This window comes from Pseudophryne corroboree, chromosome 5, assembly GCF_028390025.1.
Source record: "Pseudophryne corroboree isolate aPseCor3 chromosome 5, aPseCor3.hap2, whole genome shotgun sequence".
Lineage (NCBI taxonomy): Eukaryota > Metazoa > Chordata > Amphibia > Anura > Myobatrachidae > Pseudophryne > Pseudophryne corroboree.
Genome location: NC_086448.1, coordinates 678,026,971 through 678,049,175, shown reverse-complemented (window position 1 = coordinate 678,049,175; position 22,205 = coordinate 678,026,971). Strand labels below are relative to the sequence as shown.

At 46.8% G+C, this 22,205-nt stretch overlaps 1 long non-coding RNA gene across 1 annotated transcript; it reads left to right on the top strand.

Moving 5' to 3' along the window:
* The first annotated feature begins 763 nt into the window (after window positions 1-763).
* Window positions 764-5,159, top strand: LOC134929317 (uncharacterized). The gene is made up of 3 exons (XR_010178464.1): window positions 764-944; window positions 4,818-4,877; window positions 4,953-5,159. It is a non-coding gene; the product is annotated as an uncharacterized LOC134929317 (long non-coding RNA).
* Window positions 5,160-22,205: the final 17,046 nt, after the last annotated feature.

Below are 22,205 nucleotides of genomic sequence, written 5' to 3'. Positions count from 1 at the left end.
GCATGTGCAGCCGAGCTATACAAAAACAGTTTGTGCAGTTTCAGAGTAGCTCTGAACCTACTCAGCGCTTGCGATCACTTCAGCCTATTTGTGTCCGGATTTGACGTCATACACCCGCCCAGCCACGCCTGCACTTTTTCAGACACGCCTGCATTTTTGCAAACACTCCCTGAAAACGGTCAGTTGACACCCAGTAACGCCCCCTTCCTGTCAATTTTCTTGCAGCCGCCACCTGAGCACAACCACAAAGAGCTTTGTACCCGTACGTCGCGTGTGCGCATTGCGGGGCATACGCATGCACTGCAAAAACCGTCAGCGAGCGATCAACTCGGAATGACACCCAATATCCCTTATGGACTACGAGAAAATGATTTACTGGAAGGAAATTAAAATCCTATTTTCTCTAGCATCCATAAGGGATATTGGGGAATTAGTACGATGGGGACTTCGCAAAGCTTCCAGAACGGGCGGGAATGTGCGGAGACGTCCGCAACACCACCTGCCCAACTGGGTATCCTCTTTGGCCAGGGTATCAAACCTGTAGAACTTCACAAAGGTGTTCTTTACCGGACCAGGTAGCAGCTCGGCATAGTTGCAAGGCCGAGACTCTACGGGTAGCTGCCCAGGAAAACCCCACTGATCTGGTAGCGTGGGACTTCAGAGACTTAGGACCAGGTTAGGGGGCAATCCTTTTTCTGCGCATCATAGAGCACAAACAAGGACTCTATCTTTCTGATCTGAGCTGTTCTCTTGATATAGATCTTCAAGGCTCGCACAGCAATCAATGCCTCCGGAGGAGCAGAAGTGCCAGAACCTGACGGAACCACAATAGGTTGATTCAAGTGGAATGCAGACACGACCTTCGGCAGGAACCTGTCCACGTAAAAGACCAAGTAGGGACTCCTCCTCCTGTATCTCCTCATCAGAGTCTGAGATTAAAGCAGGTAACCCATGCTTTTGTGGTCCTGATCTAAAGAGGGAGGCTGTGGAACATCTGCCCTTGCAGCTAGGTCTGCAACAGCCTGCTGTAGTTCTTGAGTTTTCTAAGAATTAGCAGTGAGCTGAGATGACATATCTGACATCATGGATTTTAAGGCACCTAGCCAGGAAGGCTCTTGACCCTTCCTCCAGCCCCCTCACTGAGTTGTGAGACCTGGCTGCATTGTTCACATGATATGGAAACAGATGTAGAGGGAGATAATCAAGTGTGACATACACTGCATAATTGGTGTTTTACAATGTTTACAGTAAACACTTATATACACATACACACAGACAATAAATATAATAGCAAGCCTGCCCTTACTGTATGTGAGAGGGAGACAGAGAGAATGGAACAGCACACCCAAGCTAAACAGCCCCAGTGAGGCTGTATCACAGTGTAGCACCGGAGTATTAGTCCTTTTCAGGACACAGATTGTGTGCAATAGCGGCTCTCCCCCTTTGCTACACCCCTGTACCAGTTTTCCTGCGTATCCTGAGTGACTGGAGGAGCTGTGTGCCTGCTGCTGCAGCTGTAAGCAGAGGAAGGTGCCAAAATGCCGCTGGTCCCGCTTTGAGGAAGCTCCACCCCCCGGTAATGGCGCCGGAGCTTCATTGATATTTATACTGGCAAAGTCTCCCTATTAGTGTAAAACATCACAGCAAGTGTTAGTTTTCACTACCACTGCCAGTGTACACAAGGGGGCTATAGCAGGTCCCCCCCAGGAGGGTCCCATATGCCGCCCCTGTCTTTGCCGCACCAAGAACCGGTAGAAACCCCCTAGCGGGGCCCCCGGTTTGTACTCACTACTGTCGTCACCTTCAGGCAATGTTAGGGGATGTGCGGCGTGCTGCGATTGTGACTGCTAAGGCGCAGTGCCCCGCTGTACAGCAACCTCTCAGGACAGTGGCCCTGAAGCGGCTCTGACACCTTACAGAGGCCGGTGACCGTCCCCCCCTAACTCCCATGGTGCAGGTGTGCTGTTGCCCAAACAGCATACCGAAATAACAAAGTTTTAAAAGAAACTGCAGAAAACTCTCTGGAGCTTGTAGAGAGTGCATCATCTCCTGAGGGCCCTTTTTTCTAAACTGCCTTTGGGAGGGGGCATAGAGGGGACGAGCCAGCACACCCAGTTGAAGAAATTTTAAGTGCACCAGCTCCTTTGGACCCCATCTATACCCTATCGTACTAATTCCCCAATATCCCTTATGGATGCTAGAGAAATTTTATTGAGCAGAGCAGGAGTATGTAAATAAGATGAAGGGGTTGCCTATTATAGGAGACGTTCCTTGTACAAGGCCACCTTGACAGCACCAAATACTTATTTTTGCACCAGCTTGGAGCTGACAGAGATTGAGTTTCATCCTACACACTAAGTGCTTTTGTGAGGATATTTTGTTCAATGTAAAACACAATGGCACACATGAAACAGGCTAAACCAAGCACTACTATAGGAGGAAAATGGAAATGTAATGAAAAGTGTTTGTCAGATATGGGGTACAGCTAAGGCTAAACACACTTATATATAGTCAGCAAATGGAAACCTCCTTATAGTTGCAAAAGAATGAATAGAAACGGAACACTGTATATATACATTTTTTTATTTTTAGAGCAAAACAGACTACATAGTTTTTATATTTAGAAACAAAATAAACATGGCACACGTTTACAGTAACAACCAAGTTGACATGTGAGATCCAACCCCAAAAATATAAATAAAAATAAACTATCATAAATTAAACAAAAGTTATACATGCCGAAAAAACACTGTTACAGGACAAAGTAATTAACCAATATCTCCATCAGTTTAGAAATAAATAACAAGTATATTGATTTTTATGGTGAAAAGTGTGTGGGTGAAACAGTTACAAACTGACTAGTCCTTCCTCTCTGCTTTATTCTTCCCACCAAGGCTCTTTTCCCAGTCTTACCTCAACCATCACAATATTGCAAGACTATGGGGTATATTTACTAAGATTCGTAATTTTTGGAAAAAGGTCAAAGTTCAATCACGAATGACATCGACAGTGTAAATTTGCAACTTTTTGAATTGATTACGCCTAATTTACTAAGCTGTCGTATTTTTTTTTTCATGTTGTCTGATGTCGAAGTCATTCGTATTTTGAGGTGTGTATTTTCGGCCGATTTTGATGTTTTGCGGCCGTGATTTGTGTTTTTTGTACGACTGCGTCACATGTCTGTTACGGCAGTGATTTTAATTTCGCGGCCGCGTTTTCAATCCTAAGTTTCGTTTTTATCACGCGTCCGTGATTGGTTGTATTTGTGATGGAGGAGTGTCTGTGCACATTACTATAAAACCGCCCCAAACACACCGCACCTCGTGGGTTTAGCTAGTGGAGAGGAGAGAGGAAGGTGTATTTGGAGTTGGTGAGTTTGGTGGATTTTTTGGTGGATTTGGAGAGGAGTTTTGTGATTGTTGAGTGCTGTACTGTGTGTGTAAGTAGTCTTGTCATATTTGTTGTCTAGTTTTTTCAGAGTATGTAAACTTTTTTGTCCTTGTTTTTTTTCCCAAGTCTTTTGTCACTGTTTGTGAGTGAGTGTGTGTGTGTGTGTGTGTTGGCTGTGTGGTGTGTAGTAGTAGTAGTGGAGGAGTGTGTTTTGTGTTTTATTTTTTCTGTGTTTTGTGTCGTTTGTCCTAATTATGTCTGACTCAGAGGTCAGTGTGGTGGAGGAGGTTAGTGAGAGGGAGGAGGTGAGTGAGGTGGAGGTGAGTGAGAGGGAGGAGGTGAGTGAGGTGGAGGGGGTTAGTGAGAGGGAGGAGGAGAGTGAGGAGGAGGAGGGGGTGCCTGTTGCTCAGTTTTCAAGTGATAGTGATGGTGCTGTGGCTCCGCAGCCACGCACCACTACCAAGACTGGCCGTAATGTAAAGTTCAGCTATGCTGAAAACATGGCGTTGGTGCGGGAGCTGATGAGGCATCATCGGCAATTGTTTGGCCAGGATGCTGCCAAGGTGTCCTCCCGCAGGAAATCTGTCCTGTGGGGGAAAGTAATAGTGGCAGTTAATAGTGAGGGTGTGGTGAGGCGGACTGAGGACACGTGTCGCAAGAGGTTTTACGACATCAAGCGCCGTGTCAAGGCCAAGATGGCCAAGGAGGCAAAATCAGCCCGCCAAACCGGGGGTGGCCCCCCTTTCCGGGCAACCTATCGTGACTGGGAGGAGCCTGTGCGGGCACTGATTCCTGCAGAAGTGGTGTCTGCAACTCATGTCCGGGATTCGGACCGCCCTACGCAGGATGGTGAGTTGGAATTTAGAAGTGAATTTTTATTTTTGTAAAAAATGATCATGCTGCCAAATTAAATTTGTAATTTAAGTATGCATACATTGTGTTGGTCATGTATTGCAGGCCTGAGCACCCTTAAGGTGTATTTATGTTTTTAAAATGCATTTTCCATCATGCCTTGGCTGTTTGTTTATTTTATTGTTTGCAAAATCAGGTGCAGTGCATGCTGGTATGTGTAGTTCCAATACTTAATATGATATATTTCTTGCCCATAGCTGTTGTATCTAATAGCAGCTTGTTATGATTTGTGTGTGTGTTTTATAAAGTATTTTTAATTTGAATAAAGTTTGGTTTAAGTTGCAAGTATTCAAACTCTGCAATATCTTGCACACAATTCATCAATGTTACTGTTTTATTTAGTGCAACACCATGTTCATTTTTATAGATAAACCAAATTAAGTAATCACGAAGATCTTAACCAGAAATTAGTTTACTTTACAATACGTACAAGATGGTTACAGTACACTAAGGTTTTGCAGTTATCAATGTTTTTTACAAGTATGGTAATAATGTTGTTAACACTTTTTCAACAGTACGCCAGACCAGCCGCCCAGACAGGCCCCAGCCAACTGATGAGGATGCTGGGATTGCAGGTAAGAATTCACTGTAGTCACATATTCTGCAAACACATAGAAGTACAAAATATTAATATTTAGATATTCACATAGGTTCTACTTCTGTAAGCCGACCTCCTCTAAGGCGCCCATCACAGGGCTCGGCTAACGTACCCAGGAGGCCAAGCAAGACACGGCGTCTTGAATCAGAATCTGCGGCTCCATCTTCCCCACCCAGGCGGCGCATCTCCGCAGTCTCACCCCAGCCACCACAAGCACTATTGGCTAGTCCACAAAGTGATGAGCCACGATCACCTCAGTTATCTGGTGAGTAAAAAATTACAATAAGCACATACAAAATAATCGACACAGTACAGTTACTATGATGCGAGTTGTAGTTGAGATTACATGTTTGCCATAACAACCAATCAGATTTCACATATTCCCTTTTTGAAGGTGCAAATGCATAAATTTATAAAATCTTATTTGTTGCTATGGGCAACATCACATTTAAAATTGAACAGCCATCGTAATAAATTGAGTACACACATGTGCACTGAAACTAAAAATCAAATTACTCACCAAAAACAAGCCACCACCACCCCCTGAACACCATTATAGTGTTCACACACCTCCCCTGTCCGGGAGGTAGACTGCTTACTTGATCCGCTCCTCTGGACCATCCAGGTGAGCAGTCTATATCCTGGACAGGGGAGGTGACAGAACACTGTAATGCTGTGGAGGGGAGGTAGTTAGGTGAGGATTCCGGCAGTCAGTCTATGTGCACGCATGTGATGGGATCTATGTGTTTTGATTCTAAATATTCCTCGTTTAGAAAAACGCAATTCTTTTTTTTTTTTTTAAATGCAGTATAATTGGGGGCGTGGCCACGGCAGCACAGGAGTAGGAAGCAGATCCCGGGAGCTCCCTGGATTAAACATCCTCCTGTAATATCCTGGCCCCTTTGGTGTGCCTGAATACCCTGCTTTTCTTCCCTACGCTGCAGGGCACCGGCAGGCGATTTCCCCGCTCTCCCCGGGGTCTGTACGGCCGAGGAGACATTCTTCCGGATTTGCGGCCTATACCTCCTCCGGATCCCCGGCCTCAATTTTGGAGATTCCCGGCCCCACTGCTCTGGACTGCTGCTTCCAGTCATAGAGGGAACACTCTCACTTAAAGGCTGACTGATATGTAACTGGTGAGTGACTTCTACCTCCTGGGATCAAATTACACTTTGACTTCAGTTGCTGTCTTATTTTACATACTAAATAACTGCATCGCTCCTGCTCTCACCTATATTCTGGGACGCTGCCAGTACTTTCTTTTACATTTGCCTACTACTTTGGAGACCAGCTGCGGATGTGTTTCTGCTTATTACAACCCTAAAATTCACTTATTGCTGAAGTCTCCTTCTACGCTTTTGACCTGAGATTATACCGGAGTGTCTGTTACTACCTATTGTCCGTCATGGTTCGGGACGGCCAGCGCACGGCTGCGGCGAAGCTGGAGAAATTTGCCAGACAACCTAACCCACTAAACCAACGGGCCTCGCAGGCCGCTTCGCAGGGGGCCTCTCCGTCCCACTCCTACTCCCCATCTGCAACAGCTGCTGAATCCCCTAACACACCCGCAGCTCCATCTCTTCAACAAGTGCTGGAGGCAATAGCTGGATCGGAACAGCGTCTTTCAGATAAGATGGAGAAAGTGCAGTGTGATCTCTCACTGCTTCGGCAGGACGTCCAGCGCATACGAGAGAGAGTGGGAGAGGCAGAAACCCGTGTCTCGAATCTGGAGGATATGTGCGGTCCTATGAAACAATCTATTTCCACGGTAACCCAGCAAGTAACATCCCTTCAATCCAAATTACTAGACATGGAGGGTCGGCTGCGTAGAAATAATGTGCGATTTGTGGGCCTGCCGGAGAAGGAGGAGGGCTCCCAGCCTGAGGTCTTCCTGGAGTCATGGCTTAAGGAACTGTACGGCGCTGAATCCTTCACGGCACAGTTTACGGTGGAGCGTGCACACCGGATACCATCTCGTCCTCTACCTCCTGGCGCCCCTCCGCGCACCTTCATCGCCAAATTTCTGCATTATAAGGACCGTGACTCGGTCCTCCGGTTGGGACGCACAAAAGGCCCCCTTACCAGAAACGGGGTTACCGTGTCTGCTTTTCCTGATTTTGCCGCGGAAGTCCAGAAGGATCGAGCCCAGTTTATGCCTATCAAGAGGCGCCTCAGAGACCTGAACGTCTCCTACTCTATGCTATTCCCCTCCCGACTCCGGGTGGTAGCGGACGGGGAAACCAAATTCTTCAATTCCCCTAGAGAGGCGGCCCAATGGCTGGACAGATATGCTCCGGGAGCGCGCCAGATGGCCCCGGATTGAGGCCCTGCACTGTCTAATGATCGGTTGGGACCACCAGAGGCATCTACCCATTGTCCAGGGAGCCCCCCCTTGGCGTTGGTGGCTCAGGACTTTTCTTTTCTTTCTCTTGATCGCTTGACTTTGGTTAAGGGTTTTGTTTAGTATTTAGCCCTTGAGAGATAGAAACGATAGTTTGGGATTTAAGTATGCCGAAGTTAGGGGTGGTATACGGGGAGGGGGGGAGAGTTCAGCGAACAGCTTGTTGCTGTGCCTTACACAAGTTTTTTTCTTTCTATAGTTTATTTTTCTCATGCTTAAATTTGTTTTGGAGTACATTCATTTTGATGTGGGAAGTATGTCTGATGCATTGGATACTGTCGATTAAGAATCAGGGATTGAGTAGTATAGCACTGTTATTACCCTCACTAACAATTTCCAGGAATATTCGCTGGACTGTATCTTTAGGTTACTACATAGAATATTACCAGATCTATGGCTAATTTGAAATTTCTGACATGGAATGTTCGAGGTTTAAATAATAAGATAAAGCGTTCCTTAGTATTAACTACACTTCGGAAATATGGCCCGGATGTTGCATGTCTCTGCGAGACTCACTTGGAGGGGAATAGGTTACTGTCACTTAGAAGACCCTGGGTGGGCTGGGCCTATCATGCTTCTCACTCCTCTTCCTCCAGGGGTGTGTCAATCCTGATAAAGAAATCGGTCCAATTTGAGCTGGTATCGGTCAAGACTGACAAATACGGTCGATTTGTGTTCCTTGAATGTAGACTAAGTTCCCAACCCTACTACATACTGGCGGTTTATATCCCCCCCCCCATTCTCGTACGATGTACTACAGCAAGCCGCTTCATTCATAGCCTCCTCTCCGGACACCCCGGTAATCTGCTTGGGTGACTTTAACAATGTCATGAATTTAGCTTTAGACAGATGGCGCTCTCCGCAGGCTGCTGGGGTCCGCTCTAGTCCTACTAAATTTGCTGATTTTCTGAATAATTTGCAGTGGGTGGATGTGTGGAGAGCTCGGCACCCTACGACTAGACAGTTTTCATGCTTCTCTGGCACGCATGGTTCGTTCTCCAGGATCGATCTGACCCTACTCTCCCCCGTTCTTCTCCCTAGGGTGGTTGACGTCCAATACGAGGCCCGGGGTATATCTGATCACTCCCCTATGGTGTTGACTCTCGCTATGGTGAGCCAGAGGGGTCAATCTTATTGGAAACTGCATCCTTCCTGGCTGCTGCAAATAGGTGACTGCTCTGACCAGGTGACTCAGTGGGAGGGATACTTTACTGACAATGTAGGCTCGGCCCCCGGAACAGTGGTTTGGGATTCATTTAAGGCATTCCTAAGGGGAACGTATATTAGACGTATTTCTGCCCTCAAAATGTCCTGCAGGGAGAGAGAGCGAGCCCTTGAGAGTGACGCCAGGGATTTGGAATCTAGATACTTGGTGGATGGCACCCCTGCGCTGAAGGTACGCTGGCTGGCGGCCCAGTCGGCATGGGTGGCTCATCTGTCTGATAAAAACTCGCGCTCGCTTCTATTTCAGGCTACTAATATTTACATGCAGGGCGATAGGCCAGGTGGCCTGTTGGCTCGATTGGTGCACAGTGACCGCCCAGGTTCTACAATTGCTCAGATGACCGGTAGCGATGGCGCCCTTGTGAACACCACGCCGGAAATTGCGCAGCTATTCCGCTCCTACTATGCTGAGGTGTACAGTTCACAACTGGTAGACTCGACATCAGACCTCTCCGCTTATTTAAGTAATATTCCCCTACCCACACTCCCCCCGGAGGCCTCTGAGATGCTGGAGGCACCCTTAACTCTGGAAGAGGTAACGGCGGCTATTGGCTTGTCTCCCAGCGGCAAGGCACCGGGCTATGACGGCATCCCCTCAGAGGTATACAAGACCCACATTGATTTCTTCGGTCCTAGGCTTCACGCCCTGTATTCTGACATTTTTGTTAATGATCAACTTCCCCCCTCTATGGCGGAGGCGATTATTATAGTGATCCCGAAGCCCGGAAAAGACCCTAGATCTCCAGAATCCTATAGACCGATATCATTGATTCCCACTGACGCTAAGATCCTGGCAAAGATTTTAGCAGTTCGACTCAACACCGTAATTACTTCCATTATCCACTCCGACCAGACCGGCTTTATGCCAGGGATGTCCACTTCTATTAACCTACGTAGATTATATACCATCTTACAAATCCCATATGACTTCCCCTCTGACTCGGTAGTGGTCTCACTGGATGCCGCCAAGGCATTTGACAGTATCGAGTGGTCCTATCTATGGGAGGTCATGACAGCTATGGGTTTTGGGCCTAATTTTATAAAATGGATTAAATTGCTTTATCAGCACCCGACTGCCAGGCTCTCAGTGAATGGCTATATCTCTCCCTCGTTCCGCCTGTTTCGCGGGACCAGGCAGGGATGTCCTCTGTCCCCAACCTTGTTTGCCCTGGCCATCGAACCCTTGGCCTGTCTAATAAGGTCCCACCCAGGCGTGGTGGGCATTCATACCGGCCCTCGTGAGGATAGGATTGCCCTTTACGCTGACGACATGCTGTTGTTTCTGCAGGATTACACCAGGTCTATGCCTACAGTGTTGCAATTGATTGAGGAGTTCGGTGTATATTCAGGCCTTCATATTAACTGGTCTAAGTCCTCTATTATGCCTGTGATTGGCCCCCCCCCTGCTGCTCCTAAAATCTCCCTACCGCTATGTTGGACGGCGAAATTTAAATATCTTGGGATTCAGGTAACCAATGACCCCTCTGACTTTACACCTTTGAACCTTGATCCGATCATGCAACAAATTACTCGTAAATCCAAGACTCGGTGTAAGCTTCCATTGACTGTATCTGGCAGGGTCAGCCTCGTAAAAATGATAATACTACCTAAGATTCTATATGTGGTTCTGCAATCCCCTGTATATATTCATCCATCCTTCTTTAGAAAATTGAATAGTGTCCTGTCTTCTTTAATATGGGCTAGCAAACGTCCTAGAATACAACTGAACACTCTCACCAGGCTGCGCAGCGACGGAGGTCTGGCCTTGCCAAACTTTCAGATGTACTACTATGCCGCTCAGCTGTCTCATATTAGTGCATGGGTACAGGATACTGGCGTCACTTCTCTACACTGGGTATTTGTCCAATGCTACTTCCCCGACTTATCCCCCCTGCAGGTGTTGCTGAGTGGGAGCTTGGCCCGGTTCCTCCCTCCTCTTATATACCAAGCCATGAAGGTGTGGCAGGCACTAAAAATTCTTTTGAAATTTGATGGATTGGACCCGGACATTCCCCTCTGGTATTCTAAATGGCTCCCTGAACTGTATGCGCTCGAGGGGAGGGAAGTTTGGGCCCCTAAATCAGTGATTTCCATAAATCACCTTTATACGGATAATACGCTCAAATCCTTCCAACAACTAAAAGATGAGTTTAATTTGCCTAACTCCTATTTTTTTAGATACCTCCAGCTCAGACATGCCTTGCAGTCCCAATTCGCCAATTCCCCCCCTAAAATTATACCATTTCCCATTAAGACCTTTGTAAGTATGCTGGGTCGAGTTAAGATGATTTCCCATGCTTATGGTTATCTACTCGCCAAACTCCATATAGATCCTTTGACACGTCTCCGTGTCAAATGGGAGCAGGATCTGGGCCCCATAGATGAAGAGAACTGGGCCCTTGCTTTGGAAATTCCGTGCACGGTTACCAAATCCATCAGGTATCAACAGATACAATACTTCCTTTTGCATAGAATATATATGACCCCGGCCAGACTGGACAAATTCGGGACGGGTCGTGTGGGTGACTGCCCTAAGTGTGGGATGACTGCAGGTACTTTTTGGCACCTCATTTGGGATTGTCCGGTGCTGCGGGCTTTCTGGGAGGGGGTCGGATCGATTCTGGGGAACACAGGGGTGGACGAGGCCATGCTTACTCCGCAATTTTGCATCCTGGGAATGGGTAGCTCTGACTTTGTGTCTGGTCCAGAGGGCCTATATGCTCGCAACATATGTGCAATGGCGAAGGTGAGCATTGCGAGGCTATGGATGGCCCCTAGGGGCCCTACACTCCCCGCTCTTAAGGCACTAATAAACGACACTGTTTTTAAGGAACGATACATTTATATGAAACACAATGCCTCCGCTAAATTTGAAAGAATTTGGTCTCCATGGCTGGAATCCATATACTCCGTCCCAGACCCTACAACTTATTGGTGATAGGGTTACTAACAGGTCCTGGATTTGCCAAGTTATGATCTTCTAGGGCCATAGGCTTCCCTCTCACCCAATGGGTTGTGAATGAGAGAGTGGCTCTGTGCCCATCTGGACAGGGTAGGATTTAGAGTGCTAGTATCCCCCAATGCGTCCTCTTCCCCATAATGTTTTTTGTCTCTTTGTTTTTTTCATTTTTTTATTTCTGGGGTTCTCTGTGTTTGGTTTCTGATTGTTTTCTTCTCTTTTAAAGGGTTTTACTCGGACGGATTGTCCGTAAGAGTTATATTTGAGAGGGGGGGGGGGGAAACAAAACAAAGTATAATGTGATGTCATGAATACTAGAGTGTACGGATAATGCAAAATAATGGTATATATAACTGTACATTCCTATGCGCCTATGAGCAAATGACATAGTTTGAAAATAAGTCGAAAGTGAATGCTGTTCCCCGATGAGGACATGTCATTACGTGTTTATTGTGTTCCTGTTATGCAATGTCTGTATGCAAACTACTCTCCTTCGAAATAAAAATACTTTATTTAAAAAAAAAAAAAAAAATGCAGTATAATTCATTTTGAAATGTTTAGGCAGACCAAATATATTATGTGTAAAGTAAACAGTGCATGTTGCCCACCCCATACAGAACCAACCTTGATGCCCGACGTTGGCCAGCAGGAACAAGACCAACAGGCCACCTACACACTAAACCTAACACCCGTTGTCCAGACCCAGCCAACCCAGCCGCAGGATATCCCCCAAGCCTCCATTACTCCACAACTGCTCCAAGCTCCACCCCAGCAACAAGTACCTGATGACTTTTGGGCCAGTTGGACAAGCCAACAGACCCAAAACAATGCCTGCCTGACCGCCCACACCCAACACCTTGCCAGTCTGCCCCATCATCTGCCGCGCATTAGTCGCAACTCAGGCAGACTGATTGTCCAAGTAGGTCGAATAGCCACTTCGATGGATCAAATTCGGGCAGACAACAATCAAATGCTGGCTCATTTGACGCGCATCATTGATGAGCAACAACGCCAGCAGCAAACACTCATCCAACTGATACAACACAATCAACTTGTGAATGAGTCATTGTCCAGGATTGTGGCAAGCCACACTGCAACCAACAACCAACTGAATGCCAGCATCCATAATTTAAGCCAGAACATCTCTTTGATGGCAGCACAACAAGTGAGCTCCAGCTCAGGAACCACGACCCCTAGCCAAACGCCAGTAACCTCCCCTGTTCGTCGATCCACCCGAACACGTGCCAGTGACCCAGCACAAAGCACGGCACCCAGCACACACAAGCGAAAAAAATAAAAAATAAAATTATTTTGGGTAACACAATAAAAATTGGAATCTTTAAATCACACAACTTCCAGTGTCCGTGTCAAACATTGTAGAAGACGCTATGTATGTATGTTTATCTGGGGTAATGAATGACAATGTATTTATCACAAAAACTAACTACAATGTACACACCACTATAAACAACAAACATTAAGTAACAAAACACACAATCACACTTACAAAAATGTATTGCAAAGTGTTTATTCAAGGTTAATTACATCCAACAAAAACTTACCAGTAAAATACCGCTGAATCACTTCTTGCCTTACCTGCCTCCCTACATCTGTACTCACACTGTCACCAGATGGTTCTAACTCCTCTGCTTGCTGACTGCTTTCTCCCTCATCATGTGCCAGATGTTGGTTCAAACACAGATTATGGAGAAAACAGCAGCAGAACACAATCCTAGTCACCTTTGAGGGACTATACAACAAAAGGCCTGCAGATTTATCCAGACACCGAAACCGTGATTTCAGCACACCAAAACATCTTTCTATCACATTCCGCGTAGCCTTATGTGCATGATTGTAACTGTGTTCAGCAGGAGAATCAGGTTGGGACAATGGAGTAAGGAGCCAAGAGAAGCAGCCATAACCACCATCACCTGAAAAACATATATAGGCAACATTAGTACATGTGTATGATTATTAATTACCCTAGACAAAAATGGAGTTTGTAGTTAAAAGACATACACACAACACATTTGGAACATACCCAGCAGCCAGCCATCAGGCATTTGGCCGTCCTCAAATTTATCGAAGAGCGATGACTGACTGAGGATGAAGGAGTCATGGCAGCCACCAGGGTAACCTGCAACCACACTCATAATTTTTAGTTTTGCATCACAAACCACCTGGACATTAGTGGATTGGGCCATATGTCTGTTGGTATATATATATTGACGGCCCCTAGGTGGTCTCAGCTGAACGTGTGTGCAATCTATGGCCCCCAGCACATTGGGCATGCCAGCAAGCTCATAGAAAGATACCCTGACAGCACGCCACTCCGACTCCTGGGTAGGGAAGCAGATTGAGGCATTAATATGTGGATCCAAGACATCCAAAACCTGAGTGGACAGTAATCAATCTAAGGTGAGTGTGATGTTATGTATTCTATACAATACTGTGTTGTAAGAGCTTACAGAAGCAACACTTAGACATAAACGTGTATGTATTTTTCAACTCACCTGATTAAAATATTTTGAAAAGGTTGGCTGTGAGATACCAATAACGTCGCCTGCCACAGCCTGGAAGCTCCCAGTAGCCATAAAGTGTAACACAGCCAGGAGTTTGTGCAGGCCTGAGACAGAGCGAGAGCGTGCTGTCTCAGGGTCTAGTCCCAGTTTGACAAGGTCATACAGGCGGAAAAATAAGAATTTACTTACCGATAATTCTATTTCTCATAGTCCGTAGTGGATGCTGGGGACTCCGTAAGGACCATGGGGAATAGCGGCTCCGCAGGAGACTGGGCACATCTAAAGAAAGCTTTAGGACTATCTGGTGTGCACTGGCTCCTCCCCCTATGACCCTCCTCCAAGCCTCAGTTAGGATACTGTGCCCGGACGAGCGTACACAATAAGGAAGGATTTTGAATCCCGGGTAAGACTCATACCAGCCACACCAATCACACCGTATAACCTGTGATCTGAACCCAGTTAACGGCATGATAACAGAGGAGCCTCTGAAAGATGGCTCACAACAATAATAACCCGATTTTTGTAACAATAACTATGTACAAGTATTGCAGACAATCCGCACTTGGGATGGGCGCCCAGCATCCACTACGGACTATGAGAAATAGAATTATCGGTAAGTAAATTCTTATTTTCTCTAACGTCCTAAGTGGATGCTGGGGACTCCGTAAGGACCATGGGGATTATACCAAAGCTCCCAAACGGGCGGGAGAGTGCGGATGACTCTGCAGCACCAATGAGAGAACTCCAGGTCCTCCTCAGCCAGGATATCAATTTTGTAGAATTTTACAAACATATTTGCTCCTGACCAAGTAGCTGCTCGGCAAAGTTGTAAAGCCGAGACCCCTCGGGCAGCCGCCCAAGATGAGCCCACCTTCCTTGTGGAGTGGGCATTTACAGATTTTTGGCTGTGGCAGGCCTGCCACAGAATGTGCAAGCTGAATTGTACTACAAATCCAACGAGCAATAGTCTGCTTAGAAGCAGGAGCACCCAGCTTGTTGGGTGTATACAGGATAAACAGTGAGTCAGATTTCCTGACTCCAGCCCTCCTGGAACATATATTTTCAGGGCCCTGACAACGTCTAGCAACTTGGAGTCCTCCAAGTCCCTAGTAGCCGCAGGCACCACAAATAGGTTGGTTCAGGTGAAACGCTGAAACCGCCTTAGGGAGAAACTGAGGACGAGTCCTCAATTCCGCCCTGTCCGAATGGAACATCAGATAAGGGCTTTTTCAGGATAAAGCCGCCAATTCTGACACGCGCCTGGCCCAGGCCAGGGCCAACAGCATGACCACTTTCCATGTGAGATATTTTAACTCCACAGATTTAAGTGGTTCAAACCAATGTGACTTTTGGAACCCAAAACTACATTGAGATCCCAAAGTGCCACTGGAGGCACAAAAGGAGGCTGTATATGCAGTACCCCTTTTACAAACGTCTGAACTTCAGGGACTGAAGCTAGTTCTTTTTGGAAGAAAATTGACAGGGCCGAAATTTGAACCTTAATGGACCCCAATTTCAGGCCCATAGACACTCCTGTTTGCAGGAAATGTAGGAATCGACCCAGTTGAATTTCCACCGTCGGGCCTTACTGGCCTCGCACCACGCAACAAATTTTCGCCAATTGCGGTGATAATGTTTTTGCGGTTACATCCTTCCTGGCTTTGATCAGGATAGGGATGACTTCATCCGGAATGCCTTTTTTCCTTCAGGATCCGGCGTTCAACCGCCATGCCGTCAAACGCAGCCGCGGTAAGTCTTGGAACAGACAGGGTCCTTGCTGGAGCAGGTCCCTTCTTAGAGGTAGAGGCCACGGATCCTCCGTGAGCATCTCTTGAAGTTCCGGTTACCAAATCCTTCTTGGCCAATCCGGAGCCACGAATATAGTGCTTACTCCTCTCCATCTTATCAATCTCAGTACCTTGGGTATGAGAGGCAGAGGAGGGAACACATACCCTGACTGGTACACCCACGGTGTTACCAGAGCGTCTACAGCTATTGCCTGAGGGTCCCTGGACCTGGCGCAATACCTGTCGAGTTTTTCCCAACGGTTTATAATCATGTGGAAGACTTCTGGGTGAAGTCCCCACTCTCCCGGGTGGAGGTCGTGCTGAGGAAGTCTGCTTCCCAGTTGTCCACTCCCGGAATGAATACTGCTGACAGTGCTATCACATGATTTTCCGCCCAGCGAAGAATCCTTGCAGCTTCTGCCATTGCCCTCCTGCTTCTTGTGCCACCCTGTCTGTTTACGTGGGTGACTGCCGTGATGTTGTCCGACTGGATCAACACCGGCTGACCTTGAAGCAGAGGTCTTGCTAAGCTTAGAGCATTGTAAATGTCCCTTAGCTTCAGGATATTTATGTGAAGTGATGTCTCCAGGCTTGACCATAAGTCCTGGATATTCCTTCCCTGTGTGACTGCTCCCCAGCCTCGCAGGCTGGCATCCGTGGTTACCAGGACCCAGTCCTGAATGCCGAATCTGCGGCCCTCTAGAAGATGAGCACTCTGCAACCACCACAGTAGGGACACCCTTGTCCTTGGTGACAGGGTTATCCGCTGATGCATCTGAAGATGCGACCCGGACCATTTGTCCAGCAGGTCCCACTGGAAAGTTCTTGCATGGAATCTGCCGAATGGGATTGCTTCGTAGGAAGCCACCATTTTACCCAGAACCCTTGTGCATTGATGCACTGAGACTTGGCTCGGTTTTAGGAGGCTCCTGACTAGCTCGGATAACTCCCTGGCTTTCTCCTCCGGGAGAAACACCTTTTTCTGGACAGTGTCCAGGATCATCCCTAGGAACAGAAGACAAGTCGTCGGAACCAGCTGCGATTTTGGAATATTGAGAATCCAACCGTGCTGCAGCAACACTACCTGAGATAGTGCTACACCGACCTCCAACTGTTCCCTGGATCTTACCCTTATCAGGGAATTGTCCAAGTAAGGGATAACTAAAATTCCCTTCCTTTGAAGGAATATCATCATTTCGGCCATTACCTTGGTAAAGACCCGGGGTGCCGTGGACCATCCATACGGCAGCGTCTGAACTGATAGTGACAGTTCTGTACCATAAACCTGAGGTACCCTTGGTGAGAAGGGTAAATTTTGACATGAAGGTAAGCATCCTTGATGTCCCGAGACATCATGTAGTCCCCTTCTTCCAGGTTCGCAATCACTGCTCTGAGTGACTCAATCTTGAATTTGAACCTCTGTATGTAAGTGTTCAAAGATTTTAGATTTAGAATCGGTCTCACCGAGACGTCCGGCTTCGGTACCACAACAGTGTGGAATAATACCCCGTTCCCTGTTGCAGGAGGGGTATCTTGATCATCACCTGCTGGGAATACAGCTTGTGAATGGCTTCCAAAACTGTCTCCCTGTCAGAAGGAGACATCGGTAAAGCCGACTTTAGGAAACGGCGAGGGGGAGACGTCTCGAATTCTACTTTGTACCCCTGAGATATCCCTTGAAGGATCCAGGGGTCTACTTGCGAGTGAGCCCACTGCGCGCTGAAATTCATTGAGACGGGCCCCCCACCGTGCCTGATTCTGCTTGTAAAGCCCCAGCGTATACTGAGGGCTTGGCAGAGGCGGGAGAGGGTTTCTGTTCCTGGGAACTGGCTGATTTCTGCAGCCTTTTTCCTCTCCCTCTGTCACGGGGCAGAAATGAGGAACCTTTTGCCCGCTTATCCACGAAAAGACTGCGCCTGATAATACGGCGTCTTCTCATGTTGAGAGGCGACCTGGGGTACAAACGTGGATTTCCCAGCTGTTGCCGTGGCCACCAGGTCTGAAAGACCGACCCCAAATAACTCCTACCCTTAATAAGGCAATAGTTCCAAATGCCGTTTGGAATACGCATCACCTGACCACTGAGGTGTCCATAACCTTCTACTGGTAGAAATGGACAACGCACTTAGACTTGATGCCAGTCGGCAAATATTCTGCTGTGCATCACGCATATATAGAAATGCATCTTTCAAATGCTCTATAGGCAAAAATATACTGACCCTATCTAGGGTATCAATATTTTCAGTCAGGGAATCCGACCAAGCCACCCCAGCACTGCACATCCAGGCTGAGGCGATTGCTGGTCGCAGTATAACACCAGTATGTGTGTAAATACATTTAGGATACCCTCCTGCTTTCTATCAGCAGGATCCTTAAGGGCGGCCATCTCAGGGTAGGATAGAGCCTTTACAAGCGTGTGAGCGCTTTATCCACCCTAGGGGGTGTTTCCCAACGCACCCTAACCTCTGGCGGGAAAGGATATACTGCCAATGACATTTTAGAAATTATCAGTTGTTATCGGGGGAAACCCACGCATCATCACACACCTCATTTAATTTCTCATATTCAGGAAAACTACAGGTAGTTTTTCCTCACCGAACATAATACCCCTTTTTGGTGGTACTCGTATTATCAGAAATGTGTAAAAACATTTTTCATTGCCTCAATCATGTAACGTGTGGCCCTACTGGAAGTCACATTTGTCTCTTCACCGTCGACACTGGAGTCAGTATCCGCGTCGGCGTCTATATCTGCCATCTGAGGTAACGGGCGCTTTAGAGCCCCTGACGGCCTATGAGACGTCTGGACAGGCACAAGCTGAGTAGCCGGCTGTCTCATGTCAACCACTGTCTTTTATACAGAGCTGACACTGTTACGTAATTTCTTCCAACAGTTCATCCACTCAGGTGTCGACCCCCTAGGGGGTGACATCACTATTACAGGCAATCTGCTCCGTCTCCACATCATTTTTCTCCTCATACTTGTCGACACAAAAGTACCGACATACAGCACACACACAGGGAATGCTCTGATAGAGGACAGGACCCCACTAGCCCTTTGGGGAGACAGAGGGAGAGTTTGCCAGCACACACCAGAGCGCTATATATATACAGGGATAACCTTATATAAGTGTTTTTCCCCTTATAGCTGCTGTATAGTTAATACTGCGCCTAATTTGTGCCCCCCTCTCTTTTTTAACCCTTTCTGTAGTGTAGTGACTGCAGGGGAGAGCCAGGGAGCTTCCCTCCAACGGAGCTGTGAGGGAAAATGGCGCCAGTGTGCTGAGGAGATAGGCTCCGCCCCCTTATCGGCGGCCTTATCTCCCGTTTTTTTATGTATTTTGGCAGGGGTTAAATGCATCCATATAGCCCAGGAGCTATATGTAATGCATTTTTTGCCATCCAAGGTGTTTATTATTGCGTCTCAGGGCGCCCCCCCCAGCGCCCTGCACCCTCAGTGACCGGAGTGTGAAGTGTGCTGAGAGCAATGGCGCACTGCTGCAGTGCTGTGCGCTACCTTGTTGAAGACAGGACGTCTTCTGCCGCCGATTTTCCGGACCTCTTTTGCCTTCTGGCTCTGTAAGGGGGCCGGCGGCGCGGCTCTGGGACCCATCCAAGCTGGGCCTGTGATCGTCCCTCTGGAGCTAACGTCCAGTAGCCTAAGAAGCCCAATCCACTCTGCACGCAGGTGAGTTCGCTTCTTCTCCCCTTAGTCCCTCGATGCAGTGAGCCTGTTGCCAGCAGGTCTCACTGAAAATAAAAAACCTAAACTAAAACTTTCACTATGAAGCTCAGGAGAGCCCCTAGTGTGCACCCTTCTCGTTCGGGCACAGAGATCTAACTGAGGCTTGGAGGAGGGTCATAGGGGGAGGAGCCAGTGCACACCAGATAGTCCTAAAGCTTTCTTTAGATGTGCCCAGTCTCCTGCGGAGCCGCTATTCCCCATGGTCCTTACGGAGTCCCCAGCATCCACTTAGGACATTAGAGAAATGTTGTTTCTATTTAGGCGGAACATCTGTATGACCCTATCATCAGACAATGCGTTTAAGTTTAAACGGCCCCTAAAAAAACGTGGCTGGCGCAGCCTCCGCGGCACCTGGACAACCTGCTGACCATGTTCACTTACCTGGCCCTGATTTCTGGAAGCCTCATGGAGCAGTCTAAGGTATCCCACAGCAAACAGAAAGTCATTGGCACACACCACAGCCACCATTTCAGAGTGAGAGAATTTCAAAATGTGCCTGGGACACTTTTATAGGGCCAAAAATTCAGGTGTGAGTAATGGATAATTGACTACACATGTAAACACGCTTTTCAAAAGCAGGTCTGTTTTTTTTTAGGACTTTTTTACGATTTGTAATTTTTCACGGCCGCAAATGCATTTTCACGGCAGACATTACAATTACGAATGGTTAGTAAATGACCGAGATTCATACTTAAACAGCCGCGTTTTGACCGATGGTGTATTCATTCGTAATTATTTTCATGGACTACCCAAAAAATACGAATGCCCTCATCACTGCCGTGATTTTTGCTTAGTAAATTCCCGAGATGACACTTTGATGAAAAAACGGCATCTCGGTCAAAATCGGGACCTTAGTAAATATACCCCTATGTTGTTTTCTTGTTCCATCCATGATCCATCTCATATAAACAAAATAATGGGCCAAATGTAATAGAGTGAGAGTTTCAGAAAGTGAGAGGTTTGGTAAGATTTTGCAGTTTTTTTTTAAAGTGGCAATCATTTACACAGCAAGATCAACCTGGTTTTGCAGTGTAAATGATTGCCACTTTAATAAACACTGAAAAACCTTACCAAATCTCTCACTCTATTACATTTGGACCAAGTTGTTTTTTTAATATGCTAAACAGCAAGTCAAATTTGTCTTGAAATATGGTTTACTTATCTGTACTAAATAAATAAAAAAGTTATTTACAGTGCAAAAATGTAAGTTTGATCGCCAACATTACTACGTTGGTTATTATAGGTTCAAATACAGGTGTCTGAATTTGCTAAGTACAGGTTGAAATTTTATAGTCTACTTCAGTTTTGACCTAATTTGCCACAATATCAGTATTCTATCAAACATGTATCTGTAATATGACCAAAATCCTTAAGATGTTAAGTGGTAAATCAGATTAAAAGATAACCACATCTGAACGTGTACAGTATGTGGTCACCGTTACACTATACAAACTGTGACCTGTATGATCTGCACCAATTGCTAAGTGGCTTTTAAAGGAGAAGTCTACTTGTACTAAAATATCAATCAATAATGCCCTAGAAAAAAAGTATAATCCTACAGTATAAATGACTTACGTGTGAGGGAAAAACAGGTGTTCCGTTCTTAGTAGTTAGTGGGGTAGTCCTAAAGTGAAGTGGTGCGGTGAATTCATACAGTATGAACTGTTATGTACCAAGAGCAATTCTGTATGGCTACATCCTACTGTATGCCCCTGGTCCTCTTCCTCCCCAGGGGTTGGGGCCGGGTGACCGGCGGTCAGCATACGGGGGCCGGGATCCCGGCCGCCAGGATGCCTGCAGGGGGTGAGTGCAACGAAGCCCCTTGCGGGCTTGCTGCACTCGCCACGCTGCAGGCTTGGTGGCTCGTTGTGCTCGCCATATGTTCTATTCCCACTCTATGGGTGTCGTGGACACCCACAAGTGGGAATAGCCCTGGCCCCCCCAGCCGGCATCCTGGCGTCGGTATGCTGACCACCGGTCACCTGACTACAACCCCTCCCTAGCACAGAGAAAACATAAAGTTCTGAGTGGTTCATGTCTTGAGCTCTTGGTTATCTTGTACATAACCCTGGGTTCTACACATACAGGGTCTCAGTTACAGAAGGCTCCTATGTCAGTACTACGCATGTGAACCAGAATGCACCCATATCGTGATGAGAACAGCAGCAGCATTACCTAACCACATCTGTATGACTGTGCACTGACCCTTCCAGCTGGTATTACCTCATTCATTAGCACTGTAGCTATATTATATTAAGTTGTGGCCTTCTATGCAGATGACGTACTTGCCATTTTCACTTAGATTACTGCAGGAAGAAAGATTTTGGGCCATATGCAATTGCGGTCAGATTGCCGCAAATGTCGAAAAACGGGGCATTTTCGACAAAAAAAAGCCTGTCGAATTGGATTCGACAATGCAATACAGTACTTTTTGACAAAAAACCTGCCGGTTCAGATTCGACTTTTGGCAATTCGACATTTCTCAAATTCGACATGTCTGCAATGGTAAAAATGCGGCTTTTCGACAAAAGTATAATCAATTGAAGAATGTCGATTCCACAACAGTGCTTTTCGACAGTCATTTTATCAATTTCATTCCGCCTCATTTTGCTGTCGTGATCTAATAAAACATTTTTAAAACATGTTTTTTTTTGTGTTTTTGTGATTG